Raw genomic sequence first — 13,084 nt, forward strand, 5'->3', positions numbered from 1 at the left:
GAAAATATGCTAGATGGAGAAAACATGCTGGACGGAGAAGTCATGCTAGATGGAGAATGCATGCTAGACGGAGAAAACATACTAGATGGAGAAAACATGCTAGATGGAGAATAGATGCTTGATCGAGAAAACATGCTAGATGGAGAAAAAATGCTAGACGGAGAAAACATGCTAGATGGAGAAAGCATGCTACGTGGAGAAAGCATGCTAAATGGAGAAAACATACTAGATGGAGAAAACAAGCTAGACTTAGAAAACATTCTAGACGGAGAAAACATGTTAGATGGAGAAAGCATGCTAGATGGCGAAAAAATGCTAGACGGAGAAAACATGCTAGACAGAGAAAACATGCTAGATGGAGAAAACATGCTCTACGGAGAAAACATGCTAGACGGAGAAAACATGCTAGATGGAGAAAACATGCTAGATGGAAGAAACATGCTAGATGGAGAAAACATGCTAGATGGAGAAAACATGCTAGATGGAGACAACATGCTAGATGGAGAAAACATGCTAGATGGAGACAACATGCTAGATGGAGAAAACATGCAAGATTGAGAAAACATGCTACATTGAGAAAACATGCTAGATGGAGAAAACATGCTAGATGGAGAAAACATGCTAGATGGAGAAAACATGCTAGATGGAGACAACATGCTAGATGGAGAAAACATGCAAGATTGAGAAAACATGCTAGATTGAGAAAACATGCTAGATGGAGAAAACATGCTAGATGGAGAAAACATGCTAGATGGAGAAAACATACAAGACGGAGAAAACATGCTAGATCGAGAACATGCTAGATTGAGAAAACATGCTACATGGAGAAAGCATGCTAAATGGAGAAAACATACTAGATGGAGAAAACATGCTAGACAGAGAAAACATGCTAGATGGAGAAAACATGCTAGATGGAGAAAACATGCTAGATGGAGAAAACATTCTAGATGGAGAAAACATGCTAGATGGGGCAAACATGCTAGACAGAGAAAACATGCTAGACGGAGGAAACATGCTAGATGGAGAAAGTATTCTAGATGGAGAAAACATTCTAGATGGGGAAAACATTATAGATGGAGAAAGCATTATAAATCGAGAAAACATGCTAGATGGAGAAAAGATGCTAGACGGAGAAATCATTCTAGATGGAGAAAACATGCTAGATGGAGAAAACATGCTAGATGGAGAAAGTGAGGTGTCCAATATTGTTATTCTTGGGATATTTCTGGCCTTTAGATATGTTGTGTTAGTGGGCGTGTGTGAGGATAGGATATGGAGGTGGCAAACCGCCTGGCCTACCTGTCCTGAAATCACAGGCTTGCACTGGAATGAGTGTTGTGGTGTGGTTGGGTGATTATACAGAGAGGGCACTGGGCTAAAGGACATGTGCTACCCATTAACATCCATTACACACACACACACAATTACACCCATACATGCATACACAAACACACACACACACACTGTTCTCTGCACACAAACCTCAGCTCTCTCTACACACACACCGCAAGGTCATATAACACCATCATTAACAACATGACGACAAACTCTCGTTTTAATCTGGTCTATAAAAACATGCTCTGAGTGAACACCGTAATGGACCATCGTTACGTTATCCCCCCCACACACATCACATCCCCCTGCTTCTCTGAGACACAAACACACATACTCACAAACGCAATACACACACACACAAACACACACAGTCTTGTACAACTAACTTGCATGCACGCACACACAAACACACACACATGCACAAACAATTACACCCACACATGTATACACACACACACACACTCTGTTCTCTGCACACAAACCTCAGCTCTCTCTCGCTCTCTACACACACACCGGAAGGTCATATAACACCGTCATTAATAACATGACGACAAACTCTCGTTTTAATCTGTTCTATAAAAACATGCTCTGAGTGGAAGCCTAAATGGACCATCATTATGTTAACCCCCACACACACATCACATTCCCCTGCTTCCCTGAGACACACACACATGCACGCACGCACACACACCCTCCCATCTGAGCCATGAGTGTTTGGAGAGTGATTAATTGTAACTGCTACTGAACAGTCTGCCCTCTGCTGCTAAAAGAGCAATCTGCTCTGACCAACTAAAGTGCTGACATATATACACACACATACACACAAACACACACACACACACACATTCACACAGATGCACACACACTCGTACACACACACATTAATTAGTGTCATTGTTTTGGCATAACAGTGTTTCATTATTACTCTAGACCTTTTTCCTTCTGACGGATGCGTGTGGAAAAAGTATGTGTGCGATTTGTCCTCTCCTCCCCGTAGGGGTTCAACACACAAGTTCACATTAGCTGAACTAGCCTGGTCAGCAAGGACATGTACTGTAGGCCCAGCAGCCAGTAATACACCAGACTGTTGTTTGTGTCACTGCTTTGCCTTTATTTAGTCTTAACACCAACTAAGTACGCATTATTGTGGTGCCATGCTGCATCACAACACAGGTTGATTCCACAGCACAGGAGGCTGCTGAGGGGAGGACGGCTCATAATAATGGCTGGAATGGTTGGAATGGAATGGTAACAAACACATGGAAACCATGTGTTTGATGTGTTTGATACCATTCCATTTATTCCGTTCCAGCCATTTCAATAAGCCCGTCCTCCCCAATTAAATTGCCACCGGCCACCTGTGATCCACGGTCTAATCATGTAATTTATATTCTGATAGCTATAGTCATCAGGCACCTTGACTGGCTTGATTCGAGGACACACTCCCCTGTTTAGAGTGTGTACATAAGTGTTTGTGTCTGTGAGTGTGTGTATGTGTGAATGTGTGCATACATAGTTCCCCAGTGTGTGTTTAGCTTAGCCATTGGGTCGTTCCACTAATTAGGTGCCTTTTGAGTAGTGTAACTTAGTAAATATCATTTTTTAGTTCATCTAATTTGAAATATTCTGTCATAAAGAGCACATGTTCAACTTAATTAAAAACCGTTTTCCCAACTCAAGAGGTTAAATTATAAAATTACTATAGTAAGTGCCTATTAAATTAAGTGCCAAATAAAGTAACAGGGTTGATGACTTCATCTTAAATCAGCCATGAATCCACTTGTGACAGGGGGAAATTAAGCTTGTTGTGTGCAACAGGGAGGGGCAATTGAATGCAAGCTTCACCAAACATTGTATAATTGTTCAAACATTTTCTAGCCTGTCTATCTATTGGTAACAGTGTTGCTGATTATGCTTTACCCGCTCAGTTTTCCACCACAAAACACCTGAAAATGTCCAAAAAGAGTAGAACCAGTTCACCTGCTTTTACACTATGATTTGAATATTAGATGTTCAATCTCTCTTTTGAAAAAAATATTTCAAAAGGAATAGTTTCACCATATTAAAACGAGAGTAACAGGTTGCCTTAAAATGAGGGACATTTTCCTTAAAATGAATCACTAATAACATAAAATAGATACTACTCTTCAGAAATGACTAGGGCTTTACAATGATGGTGAAAACTTGGAGAAATGTTGGGGTTAGTGGGTTAAAATATAAAATGGACGCAAAAGGCACTCATTTCGTGGAACGACCCCTTTATCTAAGTGTGTATGTAGAGGTGACGTGTCAGACTGCAGCCCCGGCCATCTGACCCTGGTGTCACCTTGAGGCGCTCCAGACTGTCAGTGAGGAAACCTCACACTCCTGACCTGACCCACCACTATCCCAGGGTCCATCTGGGTCACATACAAGCAGACATACAAACCACAGGAGGTTGGTGGCACCTTAATTGGGGAGGACGGGCTTGTGGTAATGGCTGGAGCGGAATTAGTGGAATGGTATCAAATACATCAAACATACGGTTTCCATGTGTTTAATGGCATTCCATTTGCTACGTTCCAGCCATTATTATGAGCCGTTCTACCCTCAGCAGCCATTACCACAAGGGTTCCAAAAGGGTTCTTTGGCTGTTCCCATAGGATAACCCTTTTGGTTCCAGGTAGAACCCTTTTGGTTCCAGGAAGAACTCTTTTGGGTTCTATGTAGAACCCTCTGTTGAAAAGGTTCTACCTGGAACCAAAAAGGGCTCTTCAAAGGGTTCTCCTATGGGGACAGCCGAAGAACCCTTTTCGGTTCTATACTGAAAATAAATATACATGCAACATGTAAAGTAATGGTCCCATGTTTCATGAGCTGTAATAAAAGATCCCAGAAATGTTCCATACGCACAAAAAGCTTATTTCTGTCATATTTTGTGCACAAATGTGTTTACATCCTGTTAGTGAGCCTTTCTCCTTTGCCAAGATAATCCATCCACCTGACAGGTGTGACAAATCAAGAAACTGATTACAGTTTTTTTTCGATTCGATGCCAACAAGCATTGTTTAATACTGCGGATACATATGCAAAACTCTAAATACAGTTATCAAAACAACATGCAAATTGACAATGCACATCCTACATGTGTCAAAAGCAAATCTTTCTACCAAATGAAAGCCAACAGTCTCTCACGACATGCACACTTTGTCATTCATAGTATCATGACTTACAAAACTCTAAAAACAGCTACCACTTGAAAATGTGTCAATTTGTCATTAATATCATATTTGTTTTAGATGAACCAACAGTCATTTTTACAAAAGAAGAGTGGCAAACTTGTACTGTATAGAATGTCTTGCAAGATATTTAAATAAATAAAGCAGAAAGGCTGCAATATGCTTCAATACAATTTACTGTATTTTTGCAAATTACTGTATTTTACTTTTTGCAGAGTAATTCCAAAATACACAAAAATAAATAATTCCAGTACTGTTAAACAAACAAAAAGTGTATACACACTATGAATATGCATAGCATCCAAATGAAACAGACATATAACAATGTGTGAAATGTGATTTGGACGGAGTCAGGCGCAGGAGGGTAAATCACAAAAAAAGGTTTATTCCGCAATATGTCGATACAAAGTACAAGGAGCTCCACCGAGCTCATATAACCTCCACAATAAACAATCACACACACAGACAAGGGGGCAGAGAGAACACTTATACAGGTACTGATGAGGGGAATTGAAACCAGGTATGTGTAATAAACAAGACAAAACAAATTGAATGATGAGATGAGGAGCGGCAGTGGCTAGAAGGCTGGTGATGACGAATGCTGAAGCCTGCCCGAACAAGGAGCTGACATGCAGCTCCAGCAGCGCTCCGACACCGGCCTCGGGGACGGCCAGGAGGACGCGGAGCAGGGCGAGCCGGATGGCGACGGTGGAATAGGGAGGGATCGAGGATATCCCTCACCGGGACCCAACACCGCTCCTCTGGACCGTACCCCTCCCACTTCACGGTGCTAAAGGCCCCCAACCCGAGAACTCGAATCCAGGATGGAACGGACAGAGTACACCGGGGCCCCCTCGATGTCCAGAGGGGGCGGAGGGACCTCCCACACCTCAGACTCCTGGAGCAGACCAGCCACCACCGGCCTGAGGAGAGACACATGAAACGAGGGGTTAATACAGTAATCTGGAGGGAGTAGTAACCTATAGGTAACCTCGTTGATTCTCCTCAGGACTTTGAGCGGCCCCACAAACCGCGGGCTCAGCTTCCGGCAGGGCAGGCGGAAGGGCAGATTCCGGGTCGAGAGCCAGACACGATCACCCGTCTCCTCCGCGTGCCGAAACCAGTCATCCACCGCAGGAGCTTCGGTCTGGCTCAGATGCCTCGGTGCCAGAACCGACTGATAACCTAAAATACATTGAAAGGGAGTTAGGTTAGTGGAGGTGTGGCTGAGTGAGTTCTGGGCATATACGGCCCATGGCAAGAACACGACCACTCCCCCGGTCGGTCCTGGCAGTAGGACCGCAGGAACCTACCCACATCTTGATTCACCCATTCCACCTGCCTATTAGACTCAGGCTGACCGAGACCCCCAGACTTTCCATGAACGCCTTCCAGACCCTGGATGTGAACTGTGGACCCCGGTCAGACATTATGTCCTCTGGCCCCCCTTAGTGCCGGAAGACGTGAGTAAACAGGGCCTCAGCCGTCTGCAGGGCCGTGGGGAGACCGGGCAGAGGAAGGAGGCTGCAGGCTTTTGAAAAACTGTCCACAAAGACCAGGATGGTGGGGTTACCCTGAGAGAGGGGAAGATCAGTTAGAAAGGCAATACACAGGTGGGACCATGGCCGTTGTGGAACTGGTAAGGTCTGTAACTTACCCGCTGGGAGGTGTCTTACTCTGGGCGCACACCGAGCAGGAGGAGACATACACCCTCACGTCCTTTGGCAAGGTAGGCCACCAGTACATTCCGGTCAGGCAGCGCACTGTACGACCGATACCCGGGTGACCAGAGGAGGGAGACGTGTGGGCCCAAAGAGACGGCACGTACTGCAGCCAAGCTGGACACTCAGGTGGAGATGGCTCTGTGCGTACCGCCCGCTGTATGTCAGCGTCCATCGCCCATACTACCGGCGCCACAATGCAGGAGGCCGGGAGCATGGGGGTGTTGTCTATGGGCCTCTCCTCTGTGTCGTACAGTCGTGACAGTGCGTCTGCCTTCACGTTCTTCGTATGTATGACAGAGTAAACTCAAACCAGGTGAAGAATAGGGCCCACCTGGCCTGGTGAGGGTTCAGCCTCCTCGCTGCCCGGATCTATTCCAGGTTACAGTGGTCTGTCCAGACGAGGAAAGGATGTTTCGCCCCCTCGAGCCAGTGCCTCCACACTGTCAGGGCTCTGACTACAGCCAACAGCTCCCGATCACCAACGTCGTAGTTCTGCTCCGCCGGGCTGACCTTCTTGGAGAAGAAGGCACATGGGCGGAGCTTGGGTGGCGTGCCCGAGCGTTGAGACAGGACAGCACCTATCCCTACCTCGGACACATCCACCTCCACTACGAACGGTAGTGATGGATCGGGATAGGCCAGTACCGGGGCTGAGGTGAACAGAACCCTCAGGTTACTGAAGGCCCTGTCAGCCTCAGCAGACCAGCGGAGCCGGGATGGCCCACCCTTCAACAGAGAAGCGATGGGAGCGGCGACCTTGCCAAAGCCCCGGATAAACCTCAGATAGTAGTTGGCAAAGCCAATAAAGCGCTGCTCCTCCTTTACCGTGGTTGGAGTCGGACAATTACGCACGGCTGAAATATGATCTCCCTCCATCTGCACACCTGAGGTGGTAATGCAGTATCCGAGGAAGGAGATGGACTGCTGGAAAAACCACTACTTCTCTGCCTTGGCATAAAGGTAATTTTCCAACAGTCGGCCCAGCACTTTGCGAACCAGGGACACATGCTCGGCGCGCGTAGCGGAATACACCAGAATGTCATCGATGTAGACCACTACACCATGACCAAGCATGTCCCGAAACACCTCGTTCACAAAGGACTGGAAAAAGGATGGAGAATTCATCAAACCGTATGGCATCACCAGGTATTCGTAATGCCCCGTGGTTGTGCTGAATGCTGTCTTCCATTCATCCCCTTCTCGGACACGCACCAGGTTATACGTACTCCGGAGATCTAATTTTGTGAAAAAGCGTGCCACATGCATTGACTCGATCACAGATGAGATGAAGGGCAGAGGATAACTATAACGTATTGTCACCTTGTTCAATGCTCGGTAATCAATGCACCGGTGCAGACCTCCTTTCTTCTTCACAAAAACAAAACTTGAGGAGGTGGGCGAAGTGGAGGGACATATGAACCCCTGGCGCAGTGACTCGGAGACGTATGTCTCCATCGCCTCCGTTTCAGCCTGCGACAGGGGATATACATGACTCCTGGGAGGCAGAGCGTCTACTTGTAGGTTTATCGCGCAATCCCCCCCGCCCCGATGAGGTGGTAATTTGGCCGCCTGCATTTTGGAAAACCAAATCGAAGTATTCAGAGGGGATGCGCACGGTGGAGGAAGTGTCTGGACTTTCCACCGTGGTTGCACCAACAGAAACAGCTAGGAACCTACTCTGACACTCTTGCTACCACCCCGTCAGAACCCTCTGCGGCCATGAAAGAGTGGGGTTGTGTAGTGCTAACCAGGGAAGACCCAACACAACAGGGAAATCGGGAGACAAAATTTTTAAAAATGTAACGTGCTCTCTATGTGTCCTGTGGGTAACCATCATGACTGGTGCTGTAACTTCCCTAACGAACCCTGACCCTAATGGTCGACTGTCAAGTGTTTTGATTGGCAGTGGAGTGGATAGGGGAACCAATGGAATACCTAGACTTAGAGCTAACGACCTGTCCATAAAGTTCCCAGCTGCGCCTGAATCGACCAGCGCCTTACACTGGGAAACTACAGGGTAGTCAGGGAAGGTGACGTGTATGGTGCAGTGTGCAGCAGAGAGCTCTGACCGAGTGTGGGTTTGCGCTACCTGAGGTGATGCGAGAGTGCCCTGCCTGCCGCCTCCAGACCCAGAAGAACCCTGACGACAGCGTGCAGTATAATGTCCTCTTCTGCCACAAGGGTGACACTGAAGCTTTCCTCCTCCGTTCTCCCGGATCATTGCCCCACCCAGCTCCATCCGAACGGACTCCGAGTTGGGGGAGGGTGAAACGGGCAAGCCACTCCCAGGACGTCTTCTAGCAGCCAGCAGGTTTTCCAACCGGATGGCCATGTCCACCAGCTGGTCGAAGGTTAACATGGCATCCCGGCAGGCTAGCTCCCTTCGGACGTCCTCTCGCAGGCTGCATCGGAATCCGTCGATCAGGGCCCACTCGTTCCATCCGGACCCAGCCGCTAGGGTCCGAAACTCCAGGGCGAAGTCCTGCGCGGTCCTCGTCCCCTGCCTCAGTTGGTCCAGACGCTCGCCCGCTTCTCGTCCTTCAGGCGGGTGGTCGAAGACTGCCCGGAAGAGGCGAGCGAACTCCCCATAGTTGTCCTACTCGGTTCCTCCTTCTCTCCAGACCGCGTTGGCCCACTCCTTTCCCCGAGAGGCAGGAGACGAGGGCGGACACCTTCTCCCACTCCGATGGAGCCAGGCTGATGTACACTAAGTAGAGGTCCAGCTGCAGGAGGAATCCCTGGCAGCGGGGCAGCCATCCCGTCAAACTCCCTCGGTCGGGATAGATGAATCCCTCGGGGTGATGGAGTGTGGGTGGCCGGATCCGGTCACTCAGCTGGTCTCGACGGGTCGGGTCCTCTCCTCTCCAGGCGTTGGACGACCTGGAGAACCCAATCCATCGCTTCTCCCAAGCTGGCTAGCATCCTGGAATGCTCGTGGACCCGAGCCATGACTCCAGGCATTGGCTCTTCTCCTGCTGACTCCATGGCGGGTGTGTGATTCTGTGGCGTGTGATTTGGACGGAGTCAGGCGCAGGAGGGTAAATCACAGAATAAAGGTTTATTCCGTATATATGTCGATACAAAGTACAAGGAGCTCCACCGAGCTCATGTAACCTCCACAATGAACAATCACACACAAAGTCAAGGGGGCAGAGGGAACACTTATACCGGTACTGATGAGGGGAATTGAAACCAGGTGTGTGTAATAAACAAGACAAAACAAATGGAATGATGAGATGAGGAGCACCAGTGGCTAGAAGGCTGGTGACGACGAACGCCGAAGCCTGCAAGAACAAGGAAAGGAGGCAGCTTCGGAGGAAGTCGTGACAAAATGCTAGTCAACCCTGTCTGCTGCATTGGGCCACAAGTTCTCATCCACATCACACTGTATGGCCTCTCGTGCAATACACCTGGGAAAGAATGTCTTTGCATGCCTGATCCATCCCTGGCAATCTTCTGCAGAGATATCCAGGCATCCTGCATTCATTGCATCCAAGAGTGACATTTGATAATGTGGATGGTGGTCATAAACTTTCCACCTCCATGAGGAAAATTATTATTCTATGGGGTTGAGGAAGGGAGAGTAAGGGGGGAGGAAAAGTGACACCATCCCGGGATGGATTGCAAACCACTCTGTGACTGCATGGGAGTGGTGAAATACCACATTGTCCCATACAATCACCCAGGCTTCCATATTTCTTCTGACTTGCCCTCTTTCTTCACCTGGCAAAAGCCTTCCATAGAGGTCATCCATGAATGAAATGAGGCGCTCTGTGTTGTATGGCCCAATTAGTGGTTTATGTAACAGCAGTCCTTCAGAGGATATTGTGGCACACATTGTGATGTTGGCACCCCTCTGGCCCGGGACATTCACTGTTTCCAATCACCTTCCTTCCACGTCGGCGTGTTTTGGCCATGTTAAAACCAGCCTCATCCACAAAGATGAACATGTGGGGTGTTGGCCTGGCGTCAAGCTCCATGATACTCTAAAATATTGTAAATCCACTAGGCAACGTAACAGTTATTCTATAACAGTAGTTTACATTAGAGTATACTGTAACTGAAATCACTGCGGAGTGTGCAGTGCTCTGATGGGTTTTGTTTAGAGTAAAAACAGTACTGTAGTACAGGATATAGACATCTTACCTGGACATATTGGTACCGGAGTTCCTTGACACGATCAGAGTTCCTCTCAAAGGGAACAGTGTACACCTGCTTCATGCTGATATGATGCTTTGTCAAGACTCTAGCAAAGGTTGTCGTGCTTATACTTTCAACATTTTGAAAAGTTTTATTGTCTGCCAACACCCTCTCTTGAATTTCTCTGAGTTTTATGGCATTGTTGTTAATGACCATGTCAACAATTACAGCTTCCTGCTGAGCAGAGAAAATCCTACCTCTCCCCCCTTCATTTGGTAACCGTGGTTCGGAGAGCTTTTGCTCGATTTACTACTCTACAGAAATATTCAGTACAGTTAGATGCCCATGCAGAATGCATATCTTACCTGTTAGTTTCCTGGAAGGTTCTTATAATAGATGACACAGTTGAGCGTTGCAAATTTGGCTGCACTCTGAGACCAGCATCTCTCATTGATAGACCATGATTGACAACATGATCAATGATTTTAGCCCTAATCTCATCGACACTACAACTCTGGGTCTTCCCCTCAGTCGTCTTCCACCACGGATACGTAATCCTCTGCCTCTCCCGGCAACTCTTCCACCTCTGTAAGCCACTACACGATCTCTGGCTGGGACCATGTTTATGTAAAATATATTACAAAGATGTCCCCTTTTGTAGAGATGGTAATGACATAAAAATGGAAAACACCTGGGTAGGTCTTCAGTTACGTAATATAGAATGAAAATCAGCTGTGAATAAATAAGAGTTATTATATTTATTTTCTTCTATTCTATTTTGCTTTTACTGTAGCAATGTAAAAAATTGCAGTCTAATTCAATTTTCAGTAGTTTTTGAACTTGAGTTTAACCGTTTTGATAAGGGTATCTTAACATTTGCTAAATGTTCTGTAGATACAGAGTTTTGTTGGTAAATGTGTTTTTGTGAGACAAGTATTTATGTAATTTGAAAGATGTTATCATTGAATGCATTTTGTGTCAAAGCAATGACAAATGGTCCACAAGTTGCCACAGAGTGTTGTTGTGATAACTGTATTTAGAGTTTTGCACATGTATTGAACAATGCTTGTTAGCAATCGAAAAAAAACTGTAAACAGCATGATCATTACACAGGTGCACCTTATGCTGGGGAGAATAAAAGGCCACTCTAAAATGTGCAGTTTTGTCACACAACACAATGCCACAGATGTCTCAAGTTTTGAGGGAGTGTGCAATTGGCATGCTGACTGCAGGAATGTCCACCAAAGCTGTTGCCAGAAAATTGAAGAATTTAATGTTTATTTCTTTACCATTTGCCGCCTCCAACGTCATTTTAGAGAATTTGGCAGTACGTCCAGCCCAGGACCTCCACATCCGGCATCTTCACCTGCGGGATCATCTGAGACCAGCCACCCAGACAGCTTATGAAACTGTGGGTTTGCACAACCCAAGAATTTCTGCACAAACTGTCAGAAACCATCTCAGGGAAGCTCATCTGCATGCTCGTCGTCCTCACCAGGGTCTTAACCTGACTGCAGTTCGGTGTTGTAACCGACTTCAGTGGGCAAATGCTCACCTTCGATGGCCACTGGCACACTGGAGAAGTGTGCTCTTCATGGATAAAACCCGGTTTTAACTGTACCGGGCAAATGGCAGACAGCTTGTATGGCGTCGTGTGGGCGAGCGGTTTGCTACCCTCAGCAGCCTCTACTGATACAAACACGCACAAGCTGGTGGGACTTCCAGCATGAAGTCGACTGACTCAGAAAGGGGAGTTAGTGAACTTTCCCATCCTCACAGTTCTGTATGGGGAATTGCAAGGGCCTGGTAAAGGAGTAAAGCTTGAAACCTTAGTCCAAGGTTGGTCTATTGCGTGTCTGCATGATGCAGTATCACCAGGAATAGACTTCTTTGATGCTGCATATTTTAAAGGTCAGATCCTGCCTGCCTGCTGCCTGTGTTCACACTCTAGTGCACTGCAGTGTGTGTGAGAGAGAGAGATAGAGAGAGAAAGAGAGAGAGAGAGAGATGCCTGCTGCCTGTGTTCACACTCTAGTGCGCTGCGGTGTGTGTGTGTGTGTGAGAGAGAGAGAGAGAGAGAGAGAGAGAGAGAGAGAGAGAGAGGTGAAAGTGCAAGAGAGCGAGGGTAAGAGGGTAGAGACAATCTCCATGTTACCCTTTAAGACTGTGGCTCGTAAGTGTAACGTGTTTACAAATCTCTTAAAGTAATTTGCAGTTAAACATAAAATCAATATTTCCTTTCTGCTTCTAGTCCTGCGCACAACCACACACAGTCAAACTCAATGCTGTGTAAAAGTGGCAAGACCAGAAAGTATTAAGGGATACATCTACAGGATTTTAAATAATATTGCAGTTATGCTAAATATATAATGGTAAATCCCTACATGTAATGTAACGGTATGTATCTATATAAATAGAACGGTATGTATGTACATAAATAGAACAGTATGTATCTATATAAGTAGAATGGTAGGTATCTATATAAATAGAACGGTATCTATATAAATAGAACGGTATGTATCTATATAAATAGAACTGTATGTATCTATATAAATAGAACAGTATGTATCTATTTAAATAGAACACAATTGCTTCTGTAAGTTGCTCTGGATAAGAGTGTCTGCTAGATGACTACATTGTAAATATATAACAGCAACACACTGTTCT

The sequence above is a fragment of the Coregonus lavaretus genome (genome assembly GCF_964263955.1).
Source record: "Coregonus lavaretus genome assembly, chromosome: 6".
Lineage (NCBI taxonomy): Eukaryota > Metazoa > Chordata > Actinopteri > Salmoniformes > Salmonidae > Coregonus > Coregonus lavaretus.